The sequence below is a fragment of the Hemicordylus capensis genome, chromosome 13 (assembly GCF_027244095.1).
Source record: "Hemicordylus capensis ecotype Gifberg chromosome 13, rHemCap1.1.pri, whole genome shotgun sequence".
NCBI classification, from domain to species: Eukaryota; Metazoa; Chordata; class Lepidosauria; order Squamata; family Cordylidae; genus Hemicordylus; species Hemicordylus capensis.
This window is the reverse complement of record NC_069669.1, coordinates 13216196-13233926: the sequence shown is the minus strand read 5'-3', so window position 1 is coordinate 13233926 and position 17731 is coordinate 13216196.

The following is a 17731-nucleotide window of genomic DNA, read 5'->3' as shown; positions in this document are numbered from 1 at the left end:
TGGAAGTCTTCAATATTTCCTGTTCACTTTATCTTTACATGTAGTGTTACCATCTTCTCCAACAAGGGTTAAAGGCGACTTTATACAATCAATAGGCACATTTATTTTTCTGTGGTTTGTTTCGTAGGTTAGGGATCCATTACCTTAGGCACAGGTTTGTAAAGATGCTTTTGTTTGGTGCATCAAGGCTGAGGTCTTCGCTACATATTTTTCAGTGGTGTAATTCGGGCATCCTGCCCCTGTTTCTGCCTCTTTGTGGCATGCAACTCAGTATTTTCATTCTAGGGAAGAAGAGTTTTATAACGGCAGAAAAGCCAAAAAGGATGCTTTTTTAAAAATGTGGTTTGGTGCATAATTTTTTTAATGTTTTTTTTAAAAAGCAAAACTCTATAACAAAAAGCAGTGGAGCCTGTCATTCAAATAATTCAAGCAAATGGGGTTGATTTCTGCAGATAGTATTCGTTATTCTGCTCTGTCAGTCATGAATATTGTCAAAAATATAACTTTATTTGTTAGCCACCCTATAACAAATTGTTCTCTGTGCGGCTCACAACACAACATTAAAACATGTGATTAAAAACATACATGAAAGCATAACAGACCCCCCCCAAAGGGGGGGGATTCAAAACACAATACAAAAACAATTAAAAAAAATATTTTCTTAAAAAATCAGATCAATTTTTTTTAAAAAATTAAAATTTAAAAGCTTTTTTCAATGTCCTTCTTTCATGCGCAATTGAAAGTTAAAAGTTCAAAAGTTCAAAAACATTCAGAAGTTTAGAAACTTAAAAACTAAACCACGGATGTAGCATCAGAGCAAACGTTTCGAGGTTAAACACGTTTTAGTTTTCAAGTTTTTAAACTTTTGAATGTTTTTAAACATTTACGCTTCTAACTTCCAATTGCACCTTAAAAAGAGTCATTGAAAAAAACTTTGAAGTGCGGAAATGCGTATTTCATCGCCCTTTTACTGTCTTATTAAAATTTAAAAATTTAAAGGCCTGAGTGAACAGAAAAGGCTTTACCGGGTGTCTACAGGTAAAAGAGCAACATGATGTAGAGACGAAGTAATACAGAGTATTAAGCCTCCTCCAGACGTTATAAAATGGCGCCATTAACATAGGGACATAGGAAAGCTGCCATATACTGAGTCAGACCCTTGGTCTAGCTAGCTCAGGGTTGTCTCCACAGACTGGCAGCGGCTTCTCCAAGGTTGCAGGCAGGAATCTCTCTCAGCCCTATCTTGGAGATGCTGCCAGGGAGCGAACGTGGAACTTAGATGCTCTTCCTGGAACGGCTCCATCCCTTGAGGGGAATATCTTACAGGGCTCACATGTGGTCTCCCATTCAAATGCAACCAGGGTGGTCCCTGCTTAGCTATGGGGACAAGTCATGCTTGCTACCACAAGACCAGCTCTCCTCTATCAGCCGTGTGCAGTGGTCTGAAGAGGAAGTCCCGCCCCTGTCATGTCAATCAGCAGCGCGCCCAGCCGCTCACGTTTACCTGACAAGGGAAGAGCCCTAAGTGTCATGAGCTAATATCCACGGGCAAAGAGCACAACTCCAAGAGGCCTAGTGCTCCTGCCTGTAGGCCAGAGGTTGGCAAACATGACCCTCCAGCTCTTTTCCGAACTAGAACTCCCATCACCCCCAGCCACAATTTATTGCAATATAAATACTGGATTTATAAAGGTGCATCAAAAAACAGAAACTTCCCCCGTACTGGCAGCAAGCGGTATGGCCCAGAAACCTCTTCCCTTTTGCCTAGCATCGTCGCTCGGAGGAGAGCTCTTCCTGAACTTCAGCTGGCTGCCATGATCCGCATTCAGGATTTACACTGTAGTTAGGGATGAGTGATTCCCTGTTACGGTGCCACAAAAGTAACCATGTACCACGGCATGCCAGATGTTAATGGCATTGTTGGATTGGAATATATGGGTGCGTGAAGGCAGATCCCTGAGTCAGCCACCAGATGGCATTCCGTATGGCCATGGCACCCGCACAAAACTAATGAACACTGAACAGATGTTTTTCGAGAGCTAAATAATGCAAACAGAAGCTGGTGCGATCAATATACAGCCCTTACATCTCAGGCGCTTGCACTCTGCCAAGAAATAAAGTGAGTCGGCAAAAAAAAAAATAATTAAAAAAAATAAAATTTAAAAAACCCAGCATCTAGTTTCGCAGGAAGGGGAAAAAAAACAACAACAACCCCAAACCCAGGATATTAATCAAGCATCCACAATTCTTCAAATGATCAAATTCCTAGACTCAGGTTGTGTTTTCAAAGATGGGAAGAGCCATTTTTAAAATAGACCGTGATGCAGCTGTGTTTCCTTCCATGACATCGTCTCAAATGGGGCAAGGAAAAGAAGAGGCAAGAGTGAACTTAAATGACTCACTTTGGTGGGCGGGGTACATGATCACATCTTGCAGCACAATAAATGTGTTTCTGCATCAAGGCAATGGAAGAGGCTCACCTGCGGAGTGTTTCTGTGTGTGCAGCAGTTCAGTCAGCATCTTAGGAACATAGGAAGCTGCCTTCTACTGAGTCAGACCCTTGGTCCGTCTAGCTCAGTATTGTCTACCCAGACTGGCAGCAGCTTCTCCAGGGTTGCAGGCAGGAATCTCCCTCAGCCCTATTTTGGAGATGCTGCCAGGGAGGGAACTTGGAACCTTCTGCTTACAAGCAGGCAGGTGCTCTTCTTAGAGTGGCCCCTGAGGGGAATCTCTTCAGGTGCTCACACATGTAGTCTCCCATTCAAATGCAATCCAGGGCAGACCCTGCTTAGCAAAGGGGACAATGCATGCTTGCTACCACAAGACCATCTCTCCTCTCTTCTGGGTTGATGGGGGCAACTAAAAGAGTCTTCTCAGAGGAAATGCTTTTGCATTCTTGTATAACATCTGCAACCCCCCCTTTTTTTATTTGTTTGTTTAATTTATCATATTTATATACCCACTGAGATGTGTATCCCTAGGCAGCATACATAAATTGAAAACACAACCAATATAAAACAGGATAAAGCGATTAAAATAATTTTATGATTTAAAAGAAGCAATTATTTAATTAACCCAAAGCATGCTCTTTTTAAAAAGAGAGAGAGATTCCCTTGCCAGGATCATGGAAGTGTATTGCAAGACACGGGTCGCTATTTAGACCAGGGGTGGGGTGGGGTTCACACGATTGATCTCATGCGAGTTAGACAGGAATCTGTGATTCCCGATGCATGCATGCATCCTCTCGGGCATACTAGAAAATGACCCCAGTCATTTTCGAAAATCTCAGATTGGTACTGTGACAAGAAGCCTAGCTAACTTTTATCTAAGATAACTGATCATGTAATTACCATCTCAGTTTGGAGCAGTGTCAGTCTGAGATTCATCAAAATAGCTAGGTTCAACGACAACGGATATTTATATATCACTTCTCAACAAAAGTTCTCAAAGCGGGTTGCCTAGAAAAATAAATAAAAATAAAGATGAATATCTGTCCCCAAAGGGCTCACAATCTAAAAAGAAAAAGAAGGCAGACACGGGCAACAGCCACTGAAGGGATGCTGTGCTGGGGATGGACAGGGCCGGTTGCTCTCCTCCTGCTCAATCTAAGAGAATCTCCACTTGGAAAGGTGCCTCTTTGCTCAGGTAGAAAGAGGTTCACACAACATGCTGGCAAGTTCCAGATCTCCATCAAACAGACATGAGATTAATTGTGTGAACCTGCCATAGCTTTGGGTGCGATCCAACATGGAGCAGTTGCTCAGTGGTCGCTGGGCATCATCTGTGGCACTGTCACACTAAGAGGCAGTTTGCTGGCAAAGAAGAGGAACATCTTAAGGCTGTTTTCACGAGCAGGCAAGCCTAGACTTGGTTGCCCAGGAGAACCGCCAGGAGCCCCACAGATCCCAGAGCTGCTGAACCGCCAAACCCGGCTCTGTAGCCCGGCTGCTAGTGTGTGAACAGGTTCAATGTCGACCAGGCTTAACATTGAACCTGTTTGTTTGGATGGTCTGGTATTGATCTGACCCACCCCCGCCCTGTTTCATTTCATTACCAGACCAACCCCACTCCCAGAGGGAGGTTTCATGATCTTAAATTTTTTTTTTAAAAAAAAATTTGTACTTACCCCTCGGGGGGGGGATTCTCTGAGGCTGTGTGTAGTGGGGTGGGTCTCCGGAGGTTTCCCCCTCTCCCACAGGCCTCCATTATGTGGTAAATTGCCCATTTCAGGCAGTCTTCGGCTCGTGGGTCAGGCCACGCAGAGGCCCATTGGGCATGTGCAGTGGCCTCCAAAATGGCCACCGCCATGGGGTGAGGACCAGAGTGGTCCAAAGACTGCCAGAAACAGGCAATTTACCACATAATGGAGGCCGGCGGGGGAAGGGGAACCTCCAGAAATACTCCCCGCAGCCTCGGAGAAGCCCCCTGCAGGTGATAAGTACAAAAAAATTTTTTTAATGACCAGGAACTGCCCTGAACCAAACCAGAGGGGGTGGGTCGAGGGGGTGCAGAACTGAACTGGCCCAGTCCAGTTTGGGTCTGGTTCGGACCCGAATCGGAGCCAGTTGGTTTTGTGCACACCCCTAGTGCATGCAGCCAGGAGGCCATGGTATGGAGATCATCTGGGGAGAAGGGAAGTTTTGTGCCACCTCACCCCCGCCCCCCCCCCCCGGCTGTGTGAATACCCTTCTTGTGAATTTCCATAAGAAAGCCCAGCAGGGTTGTCCTTTGTTTCTTGAGTTGAGGGCTCCCTTTCTTTCAATGCTAAAGCCAGCCTTGTGAAATGATTTTAGTGCAATGTTTCCACGAGACACCCGGTTGCGTTTCAATTCCCAGCATTCAGCAGGCCTGGGCATGAATGCGAAATTTGGATTGGATTGGGTCTGATCCGATCCAAAATCACAGAAGTTGGTGTCTGATCCTGCCGGATGGTCTTACCCCCGAAGTCGTGACCATGAGGCTGGCCGCAGAGGCGAGGACGGGCTGAAGCCAGGAGGAGGCAGAGGGGGAGCAACTGAAGGGCTGGGGAGCGGTCCCACTGAGCCCCTGCAGGCCACGGCAGCCCCAGGTGCCGGCCATGAAGACGGCAGCGAGTATGCCAAGCCCTGAGAGGGCTGGCAAGGAGGCGTGCGGAGATGACGTTGACAGCACGCTTCCCGAAGCGAGGCAGTCTGAGTGGGAGGACAGGGGTGGAGGGAAGGCAGAAGCAGCAGTGGAAGGGGTGAGAAATCAAGGGAAATAAAGGGGCTGGTACAAGGAACGGACAGGCAGGGACGGAGGAGAAACAGGGTGAAACTTAACCCCCTCCCCATCTCCACTCTGAGGCCAGGTCTACAAGGGCTCCATCAGACTGGGTGAGGCTGAAAAAGAAGCACATAGCCAGACAGTTGGTCAGTGGCCCTTTGGATCTTTCAGAATGTTGGATAGGCTTCTTTTTCCGGCGAAAATGCCCATAGAAGTCTTTGGGGGGAAGCAAAGGAAATCACTGGTGTGTGTGTGTGTGTGGGGGGGGTTCCTTAAAAAGGGAGTTCTGAAAGTCATCCCACAAGTAGTTATGGATGGCTGGACTCTATGCATTTAATTACAAACAAATCCAGCCATCCTTTGATTTTTAATTAATTTTAAAACGTAACTCTGAAATCGTGCTTACAAAGGGTGGCGGAGGAAAGTTATGTTACCCTAACAACCGAGATAACAGAGAAGGCATTCTCTTAAAGACCCCAAGACGAAACTGTTTAAGGCGTTACGGGTTATTATAGCTGGCATTTTTAATTTTGCCCGGAAACATATTGGTAGCGTGTAGATCTCGTAGTATAGGAGTAACGCGGTCTCTTCAAGATGACCCAGACACCAACCTGGCGGCTGCATTTTGCAACAGCAGCCATTTCTGGACTACGTACAAAGGCAGCCCCACATTGAGCAGATTGCAGTAATCAAATCTGGAGGTTACCATATGACCTACTGTTCTGAGGTTGTTTAACTCAAGGATCTAGATGGATCCTTGGTTCAGCCATAGTTTGACTGCTCCAGAACAGCTTTGAATAACAGTGGCTTCCAGCAGGTGGTGCCTGTTCCTCAAATTTTGGGTTTCAATAATTATCTAGCTCTTTTGGCCTATTGAGGCTTCTTGGCTCATCATAGGTAAAAAGGGGCAGAGAAACTTCATAGAGTGCATCCCACCTTGCTAGAGACTGGCATTAATTGATCTGTGTTTTGTTAAACAAGACTTTAACATTCTCCGGCAGTTTTCTGGCATGACGGTGGATAATCCAATCAAAACAAGTTATTATTTTTTAAAAAGATGAGAGTCAATGTGCTTCCAATTTTCACTCATGGTCTTAAAAAAAAAAGCATGGAAATTGTGAGTTAACATGGGATGTAGGAAGCTGCCATATACAGAGTCAGACCCTTGGCCCATCTAGCTCAAGATTGTCTACCCAGACTGGCAGCAGCTTCTCCAAGATTACAGGCAGGAGTCTCTCTCAGCCCTATCTGGAAGTGCCAGGGAGGGGACTTGGAACTTTTTGCATGCAAGGTGGCAGGTGCTTTTTCCAGAGTGGCTCCATCCCCTATGGGGAGATGCTATCTGGAGATGCTGCCAGGGATTGAACCTGGGACCCCCTGCATGCAAAGAGCCAGCGTGGTGTAGTGGTTAGGGTGCTGGACGATCGTTATGGTGTTGTCCTCATTCGGATGTATTGCTTCGGACGTAAATATTTGTTGTTGTTGTTGATATGCCGCTGCTGCAAAACTTCAGGTTGGGGCGGTGAAACTCATACAACCTAAAGGTTCACACTGGACTTTGGTGATACAAACCACAGGTTGCTTTTGCTGCAATACAGTCGTTGCACTCGATCGGACAAATTCCAACCTCTGCCCCATTTAACTGCAGTTTCACGTCACGTGCAAATGCGGCCTCAGTGTCTGAAGTGTCTGAGTGTTGAGAAATCCTCACATAGCAGGAGTGAATCCGGATTCTGAATGGCACAACTTGCTGGATGTTAACTCTGCTGATTCAGTGAAGATACATCTCCGGAAACCAGCTGCAAGAAACTAACAGGGGAACTGTATCTCCAGTTTTAATCTGGAAGAAAAATGCTTGGAAACGATCTTTGTAACCAGTGGCTGAAAGAACAGCATTGGACCGTAAGAGAAACAGAGCATAATTTTTTAAAAAGAGCACGAGGAAAACTAACCGCATGATCTTGGCTTGGATCGGACAGCTTTCCCCCAAAACATTTCGCATGCAGAGAACACCAGACCAAGGGATTAAATGACCTCTAGTGAGAGAAACAGGAAGACAAATGGAGCATATCAATGATACATCTCTGGAAGACCTCTCCAAGAATTTAGCTGAATAATTAGTTTGGCCAGCCTCTCACAGTGGGTCCCCCTTTTTCCTTTTCAGTCTATCAGGGTTTTATCTCATCTGCTCTCAGCAGTGTGGCTAAAGAGGAATTTTGAAAGCTGGCCTTGTGGGCCCCATAATCTCGTCAATGCATAAAGCATGTAAATGTAGTCTGTAGAGCCTTTGCATTGTGATGTTCAGAATGTTAAAAATGCGGGAGGGGGGGAGATGTATCAGCAGGTGCTCTGTTTGAGCATGCAAAACAGAATAGACTTGCTTGTCTAATTAACATTGCTGAAGACGGGGAGAATGAAAAAGGGCTAAATGAGGACAGAACGACCCTCCACTTTTTAAATTTTTATTTTAAAGAAGGCGGCAAACTGCTTCCAGCAGAATTCACCAGGTTGGGTGAACCCCTGCTACTTTAAAAATTCTTCTTCTAAAAAAAAGTTCGGGATTTACCCAAAGTGGTGAAAAGTGCTGGAAGCCATTTGCATTTTTCTTTACATGGAGAGACTGGAAGATTGCTTTATTCCAAACTGGGCCTTTTTCCTGGAACAAGTAGCAGATGCTAAAATAGAGGGGGACATCATCTCTAGAAGCTAAGAGATGTTTCAACTCCCGTATTCCATTTCCAGCGGCAGATAGCAAGATCTCCCCAGAAAGATCACCAGAAGAGCATGATGATTATTAGAAAGGTGAAAACCTGGAAAAAATGTTGGGGGAGGGGAAACAATTATTTCCCTTTTTTCTTGAACAAAACCCCCCACAGTTTTTTCCAAGAAAAAAAGGGGGTAGGGTGTCTCTCTCCCCCCCCCCATTTCTCCCCCAGGTCTTCACATTTCTAATCTCCATGCTCTTCTTCTGAGCTTTCCTGGGAAATCTTGCTATTTGCTGTTGGAAACAGAATACTGAACTAGGCAGGACTTGAAGCGTCCCTTAGATTCTAATTCGGGTTATGCAAAGATGGTTTCCTCTGGAATCTCACAGCTGTAGATGTTCGGATGAATCCCAACCAGATGAATGAAGTATGGATCATCAAACATGTTATGCCAGACTGCAGCACTAGCTAGTTGTACTGGAACTTACATTCCAAACCAGAGTTGAGCTACACGCTGTACAAACTATGGCACACCTCGTACGTATTGCCATGAACTTTTGCTCAAGAGTGCAGTTTTGCTCAAGAGTGCACTCCGAAGACTGCATGGATGTACAGTTTTCTTGTACTAGTGTGACTTTGTTTGCAAGCACTGTGCTGGTCTGGATATCAGCCAGTGAACCAACAGGTTTGCGTTACATTTTGCCTTTCCAATCTATAGAGTTAGAAATCACCCCCACCCCCACGAGACGTTTGGTCGGTCTTGTTTCCTGGAGACTTTTAAACTTGGTTCTGCAAGGGATTGAATCATGATGATTGGGAAAAGAGAGTTGAACAATGGGGAGGAGAGCTGGTCTTGTGGCATGGAATGTCCCTCTCACTAAGCAGGGTGTGTCCTGGTCTGCATTTGGATGGGAAACTAATTGGGGTGGATGACATCATCACAAACTACGGTGTCCCTACGTGTCACTAGAACTCTACCAAATTTGGAGTTGGGAATCAATTTGACCCAAATTTGGTAGAGTTCTAGTGACACATAGGGACACCATAGTTTGTGATGATGTCATCCACCCCAATTCAAGATGGTGGATGTGTGAATGTTTGAGTCACAAATGGGCTAAATTGAAGATGGAAATTCTCAATTAAGATTATAGTGAAAGGGAAATAAGTAGATTAGTTCTTATCCGAATATCATGTCTTTCCAACTTTTTGGCCCAATTTTTATGAGCCCCCCCCCCACCCCAGAGCTTTTCCATTATGTCTTTCACCTCTGTCAAGAAATGCTTGCTTTTAGGGCACTGATTCCTATGTGCAAAATCACTTTCATTGAACTTTATAGTCTAGGTGGTTCTTCGCCCCGCCTCTTCCCAAATGATATGTGGAACCTTTCAAGCCATAAAGATCAGCCTGGTAGAAAAGCGGTCATTTCTCTTGCTCTGCATGTAGACATATTAGAGACCTTACACACACACACACACACACACACACACACCCCACCCTCTGAATGTCTACTAACCTTCTCTAGTGACTGTTTACTACAGGCTTTGTGGAAATCTTCATTATTTCCCCCCCATGGCCCTTTTCTTTTTCAGAAAAGCAACAATCTTAATCTTTTTTTTTGCGGGGGTGCGGGGGTGGGGACCCAAAGACTTCAGGACTAGGGTTGTGAAAATTGATTTGCTAGTGAATCCAACTGCCACTGGATCAACTGACCCAGATACAATCCAAAAAATCCTTAAAATTGAGTTTGTGGATTGGGTGGTAGGTAGGTAGGGTCATGCCCTACTACCCAACCCACGACTTTGGTGTCTCTAGGGCTTACCCATGGAGGGAACAATGGGGTGATTAAATTTCCCTTAATCGTTCCCTGTGGGTGCCGATTCGCGGTTTTTTGGGTGAATTTCTAATTCGATTCATCGAACCAGCTCTCTGTGGCCCTCTGGTTTGACGAATTGATTCATTTATTTGCAATTCAATTTGCTAGTTGAATCAAACTTGAATGCTGAGTTGAATCGAACAACTCAGGAATTGGGGGGGGGGGAGGATTCATGCACACCCCTACTCAGGACCATACCACCTCATCTTGCTGCCTGTTTTGTTCCAGCTCAGAGGACAGGGCAGAGCACTCTTTTGCTGCATCTTGAGCAGTTAAAAGAATGCAGTCTCAGCCTAGTTTCCAGTTGGAGATGAATTGGAAGGATGTTCCCCAGGTAGCTTGTTTATACTCATCCCCTGAGCTAACAGACTCGCTTTCAGGAATAAACACATTTTTCAAGCTGATAAATTGATAACGATAGATGGTGAGACATTTCTCTTCAATGGAAGGCTCTCTCTGGGTTGCCAACCTTTGCTACTTGCTTCTCCCCTCCCCCCTCACCTTTTACATTCTAGCATGCAACCTTGTGTACGAGTGATAACTTGTAAAAAAAAGTTAGAGTAAGTCTGTACTGACAGATGAGAAATATTGGGGAGAAAGTGCTTGGCTCCTTTTGATCTAAGATTTATTGATGTACAGGATGAAATATTCATTAAAACAGACTGCTGTTTCACGTTGATTTGTCATGCTTTTAATTCATGTTTTAACACATTAATGAAACTGACACCATTAATTTTTTTTTAGATGCCAAATGTATTCGAGATGTTAAAAAGAAAGGGGTGGGGGGAGGCTTATCTTTGATACTGAAATGGTAGGGGGGAATTAGTTGAAGATTATCTGCATAAACTTGGACTGATATTCAATATTTGAGAATTCCAGCGAGGTCCCTCACTCCCTGAATTACTTTGAAAGAGAGAGAGAGAGAAAGGCTTTCTTAACAAGAAATAAGCTGCAACCAAAATGGAGGTAGCTAAGGACTGGGGATCCTCAAAATGTCTTTCCTTTGAAGGCTTATTCAATAGGGTCTGGCAAATTGCATTGTCTGAAAAACTGGCACACCCAATAAAATGAGTGACAAACCAAGCCAAATTATTGAAGACTAATATGTGAGGCCTGTCAATCAGAGTCATTTTGTATTTAAAAAAATTTTTTTACAGCTTTCCCCAAGAATTTTCCAGGGTAGAAAGTAGTGCATTCAACTATTATAAATGGCCATTGAAAGGATATTTAGATGCCATGACGTGTCTACGCCTATAAAGATTAGAATAGTTCGGACTATGATTTTCCCCATGACACTCTATGGATGTGAAAGCAGGAATTTGAAGAAGCAAGATAGAAAAAGCATTGACGCTTTTGAACTTTGGTGCTGGAGAAGACTTTTGAGGAGACCATGGACAGCCAGGAAAACAAACCAATGGATCATAGAACAAATCAATCCAGAATTTTCACTCAAGGCACAAATGACCAGGCTTAAACTCATACTTCCAAAACATTATGTGAAAACCCAGCTCCTTTGAGAGGTCCATAATGATGGAGAAAGTTGAAGGAAAGAGGAGAGGATGACCAGCAGCAAGGTGGATGGACTTGATTATGACAGCCATGAATGCACCACTGAGAGACCTTAAAGGCCAAGTGGAAGAAAGATCATCCTGGAGAGAACCTATCTAAGTGGTTGCTAAGAGCCGACACCGACTTGACAGCACTTAATCAACCAACCAATCAATCAATCAATCAATCAGTCAGTCAAGTAATTGGGAAATGTATCTTTATTTTGCACAAACTCTCTTCAGAATATACTAGCAGACCCAGTGCACAGCATCTGTGCTGCTTCCGCCCTCTCTTCTGCCCCAGTCCATTCTCCCCCTCCCAGCCCCCATGCCCACCACAACAGCTCCAGTTGCTCCGCCAGCCTCTGTCTGGCCATTTTTGGGAGCCTGCCCCCCTCCCGCCCAGCCAGGATCCCCTCGGCGGCACAGCTCAGCCGCCCACCGCCTCCTCTACGCCCCTTTTTGTCTCACCGCCCTCTCTTTTTGCTCCCTCTGTGATGTTTTTGCTTAGTCCATTCCTTGATCCAGGCCAGCTTTTGAATGGGGCTTTAGTTAGTTTTATTCCAGTCTGGGAGTAGAGGCGGGGCTCACAAACAGCCAGCAGCAAGAGCACTGAAAAGCAGTCTGCTCTTGCCTCTCTGTAAATAATCTCTCATTAAACTGTTAATATTCCATTAATATTTCAATAACTCCACTGTCTTGTCCTTGCATACCACAACTCTCTCCTCTGGATTCTACACCCCCTAAAAAGGCATAGTAGCTTCCTGACAACACTGAGAATCCTCTGTTATAGATCCTTGCCTGTTCTCAGAGCTTTTCAGGGCAACACTCTCCAAAGACCTTGCATCTCAATCCTGCTGATGGCTGTCAGCACCGCAGGTAGGCACCACAGCTTATTTGTAAGCCTTAGATCCACCAGCTGCATAAAATAATTTCGGAACTCAACTTTTCTGTATTGATTTATTTCATGGCACAATTGCATTCCGACTGACCTTTAAAGCAGAACAATCCATGGTTCAATTGTTCCTGAAGGCGTTTGCCATTACATTAATTACGGAGCACTCTCTTTATGTCTGCTTAGCACCTGACTTTGCTGAGGACCTTCTCCTCCAATGCTTTCACTATTTTATAAACTACCAGAAATCTCCACCTGTGTCTGTCCCAGAGCAAGGAGACCAGGACAAAATGTGACCTGATCCAGAAGTACCATTTCACATTTCAGAAACTTTTAAGAATTCACTGTCCTTCTGTGACTGAGCACGTGTGAATCTGATATGACTACAGAACCCAATGAGAGCAATGTCCTTTGTTTGTAGAAATCCCGAACATTTATTTTGGCAGACCTATGAAAGGCCCTCACATGGAAGGCAGACTATTGAAAGATACCTTTCCTGAAAAAACGGAGCCAGTTTGTACTTCACTATTAGTTAGCAAATCTTCAATTGTAAATAAAGCAGTGGTGCTGCATTTTTAAACTTCTGCTCTTCATAATTCAGCCACTTCCCCATGGATTCATAAAAAAACCCCACTTGTTCAGCAGATGATTCTGAGCTGAAAATGCCTGTTCTGAGCATGGATTATGTAAAAGAAAAGCTTTGCCACACAATCATATTTCACCCATGAAAATATGAAATGTGATAGATAGACCTCACAGCCTTTAATACACTCCCATGCCTGTATCATCATAATATGTGCCTTTCTACTTCTACTTCTGAACACCTTCAAGAACATAAGAACAGTCCAGCTGGATCAGGCCCAAGGCCTATCTAGTCCAACTTCCTGTTTCACACAGGGGCCCACAAGATGCCTCTGGGAAATCCGCAGGCAAGAGCTGAGGGCATGCCGTCTCTCTTGCTGTTGTTTCCTTGCAGCTGGTATTCAGAGGCATCTTGCCTCTGAGGCTGGAGGTAGAGGTGTACATGGAACTGGCTGGCCTGGTTCGGTTCAAGTCTGAATCGGATCCGAACCAGACCAGGTCAATTTGGTCTGTCACCCCCTTGAACCCCTCTGGTCTGGTCCGGTCTGGTCTGGGGGTGGTTTTGCTGACCTTTTACTAAAATAAACATTTTTTAAAAAAAATTTACTCCCTCTGGGGGGCTTCTCTGAGGAGTGTGTGTGTGTGTGTGTGTGTGTGTGTGTGTGTGTGTGTGTGTAGGCTCTCTGTCTTAAAAATGGCCTTAAAAAAAATGGCCTTAAAAATGGCCCCATTGTGCAATGGGCCTCTATGTGACCTGGGCAATGCCAATGGGTGATGCTCCAAAATGGAGCCGTGCCGAAGAATGTGGATGCCCCACTGCCTCGGAGAAGCCGCCTGGGGGGGGGGGTACGTTAAATTTTTTTAAAAAAAATTAGTGAAAGAACCACCCAAATAGGCTGGGAGAGGATTGGTTCTTGGGTTGAGCCAAACCGAGGGTAGTTTGACTTCGAACCGGTTCGGTTCCTAACCTGCTCACACATCCCTAACTGGAGGTGACCTATAACCATCAGACTCATAGCCATGGATAGACCTGTCTTCCCTGAATTTGTCTGTCCCTTTTAAAGCTACCCACGCTGTCACCACATCTTGTGGCAGAGAATTCCATAGATTAACTATGTGCTGTGTGAACAAGTACTTCCTTTTGTTAGTCCTAAACTTCCTGGCCTTCAGTTTCATGGGATGACCCCTGGTTCCAGTGTTGTGAGAGAGGGAGAGAAATCCCCCTCTGTCCACTCTCTCTACTCCATGTATAATTTTATACACCTCTATCATGTCTCCTGGTACTTGCCTCGTTTCTAAACATTTGCTGACACAAACTGATGATGGACTGCCGGAAAGCTATGTGATACCTGTTAGAGGGCTGCCCACTTCCGATGAAACATTTTGTATACAATCATGAAAGTTGCAACTTAGCAGCAAGCTTAGGTGGACAACTCTGCCTTGTGTTTTTATCAGCACACCAGGCATCGTGGTTAGAGAGGGGATAAATTATGTGTTGTGGGTTTAAGCCTTAATGAGAACGCAAAGGTAAATTATTGGATTTTGCAATGCAAATGGTTTTTTTGAGCCCAAATTCTTCATTTTCGAATACCAAGTCCTCATAAAACATGTCAATCGCTTATGAATTAGGCCATTAGCATGCAATTTGTGATGTGGCTGCTACTGTTGCTCCATGCAATGAGGAACTGTGGCTCTGTCTTCATTTTACAAATGAGGTAGCCAGGGATTTTGGGAGGATTCAGCCAGTTGCTGTCCTGAGCAGTAGAGGGAAGTTTGTACTGGGAATGCCAGGGGACAAGTCAGGATTGACAGGCGGTATGTTGTGACATGGCTGGCAGAGTTCCCTAATGGTGATCTCTCTCTGGCCCGGTTCATATTTAACCGGAGGTCTCTTCACCTCGTTTCCAAACCTGGTCCGAACCTGGGGAAAGCGATCCGTGGTTTCCCTCACCAAACTCCGCTCTGAATCTTCGGTCGCAGTAGAGTTTTGCCACCGCAAACTCCATTTCTGTGGTGCCAGAATTACGTACGGACACTGGCACTGCGGTTTGGGCCCCACAGAGCCAGAGCTGAGGGAGGAAGTCCCTCCCTCACTCCAGCCCGATTGGTCGTGCGGGCTGTCCTTCTCTCAAGAAGGAAACCCTCATAGGCACCTCCCCCATCTCCCCAACATCCAAATGCGGACAGGAGAGTGGGGGGAGGGGGCACAGAACCACGGCCCATTGGACCTTTGGAGATGAGAGCTGGTCTGTGGTAGCAAGCATGACTTGTCTCCTTAGCTAAGCAGGGTCTACCTTGGTTGCATCTGAATGGGAGACTAGAAGTATGAGCACTGGAAGATATTCCCCTCAGGGGATGGAGCCGCTCTGGGAAGAGCAGAAAGTTTCAGGTTCCCTCCCTGGCTTCTCCAAGATAGGGCTGAGAGAGATTCCTGCCTGCAACCTTGGAGAAGCCGCTGCCAGTCTGTGAAGACAATACTGAGCTAGATAGACCAATGGTCTGACTCAGTATATGGCAGTTTCCTATGTTCCTATGACCCATGGTTCCATGTCACGTATGAACTGCCCCCTCTCAGAATCTTACTCTTCAGGGATCCCCATACCAATTGCACACACCTTCCATTTCTCTCCCAGTTTTGCAAGGTTTGATAAATAAGTCCTGCAACATCAGTGGAAGACTGATCCCTGAGTCAGAAAATTTCATGGGTAGTTAAGGTTTGAGGGCAGGGCACAGATTTGCCTGATACGAATGGATATATATTCCTTTCCACTGAAAATTGTTCCATTTATTGATCACAAAGTCAAAATAGGGAACTGAATATGTAATGTGGGGGGAAAAAAACCACAAAGCAGTCAGAACTTTCTAAATGCTATGCCTCTCTCAAGGGAGATCATGATAACTCATCTTGTTAGGAGAGAGGGTCACAGGAAGGTGCCTTCTACTATCGAGTCAGACCCTTGGTCCATCTAGCTTAGTATTGTCTACCCAGACTGGCAGCGGCTTCTCCAAGGTTGCAGGCAGGAGTCTCTCTCAGCCTTCTCTTGGAGATGCTGCCAGGGAGGGGGAAATTGGAACCTTCTGTATGCAAGCAGGCAGGTGCTCTTTCTAGAGCGGTCCCATCCCCTAAGGGGAATATCTTCCAGTGCTCATACTTGTAGTCTCCCATTTGCATGCAAACCAGGACAGACTCTGCTTAGCAAAGGGGGCAATTCATGCTTGCTACCACCAGACCAGCTCTCCTCTGAAGATGCACAGGGACAAAGCAACGACTACACAGAATGCCCCCTCTACTTTCCCCCCCTTCCCTGTCTTGATTCAGGCACTGAATTGCTTGGAGACTGAGGTCAAACAGGCAAGGAGAGGCAGGCCAGAGAAGTACCACTGGCAGGACATCTCTGACCTCTGGGCCGTATATTGGGCAACCCTGCTCTAAGATATCTTCACCCCAAGCATGGATTCCCCAGGTGCATGTCTTAAGCTGTAGATGCTCACCAACCTCCGCATTTCTAAAAAGTCCAGCATCCATCCTCACATCTTTCTAGCAGAGGCGCTCTTACCCCTGGACTTTGGGGCTGAAGTCCAGGGCCTCCACGCCCCCCCCCCCACACAAAAAACCACCTCTTTAGTCTGTCCGGTGACCTCTGCTTGGAGACGAAGGGGGAAGTGGGGAAAGACACATGTGGGAGAGGAAAATGTCAAATGGCTAGTTGAAATTTTTCTGCATAATGTTTCGGCGTTATGCATTTGCATCAGTATACCTGTTTTATATTCTTGCATGCTTGTGAGTTTAGTTGCTGTTTGTGTCCTCAAGAAACCACGTGTTAAAAATACTGCATGTGTCATGGTGTGTGTGTGTAGGGGAAGGATGCTTAGTTTGAAGGGGGTGGGGTGGGTCCAAAGGCCTTTAGGTCCAGGCTCCAAAATTACCTAGCTGCACCTCTGCTTTCTAGTAGCTAGTTCTGCTGATGGATTCCACACGGTGTTAAATTGCCTGTTGAAATGTTTCTGCATAATGTTTCTGCATTGTATATTTGCATCCATATACCTGTTTTATATTCTTGCATTCTTGCGAGTTCAGTTGATGTTTGTGCCCTCAGGAACCCATGTGTTAAAAATACTGTGTGTCCCATTGTGTGTGTGTGTGTGTGTGTGTGTGTGTGATGTGTAGGGGGGTGATGCTCAGCTTGAAGGGGGTGGTGTGGGGCTCCAAAAGCCTTTAGGTCCAGGCTCGAAAATTACCTAGCTGCACCTCTGCTTTCTAGTAGCCAGTTCTGCTGATGGATTCCAGCCGGTGTGAACATTGCATTTGTCTCTGCTGCCTCTCCTCGTGCTTTTCCTCTCCCTGCTCAAGTCTCTGCATCTTTCTTTCACCGGCCTGTGTTTTGACTCCTCTAGATTTCTTCTTGCTCCAAGCTGCAGGGATGGCGTTTGCTAGAGACGAAGGAGTCCCCTTGCATTTCCAACCAGCCTCACCGCAAATCTATTTCTTTCCCTTCTTCATTTTGAGTCGCCCTATAAGCTGTCAGTCAGCAAGGCGGCCGGACGGAATGCGTGTGGTCTGTCACATGGATGCCGTGCTGCTTACCTCCCATTAATGGCTGGTGTACACCCCGAGAGCTTAAGCCCCTTTTAACAAGCTGGTCCTGAGGGAGTCCCTTGATTCGAGGCACTCAGAGAAGGATTACTAGATCATTCTCCACATAAGCTAATTGAACACCTGGGGCTCCCGACTAGAGGGGGGGGGGGAGAAGAGAGAGCCACACCACTTAACAGAAAATAATCTTTTTCTCCGAGCATTAAGTTTGCAGAGCAGGTTAAAGGACAAGCAGTCACGGCTCCCAAGAGACAACTTCAATTGCTTTTAAATGTGGCAAACGGATTGAAC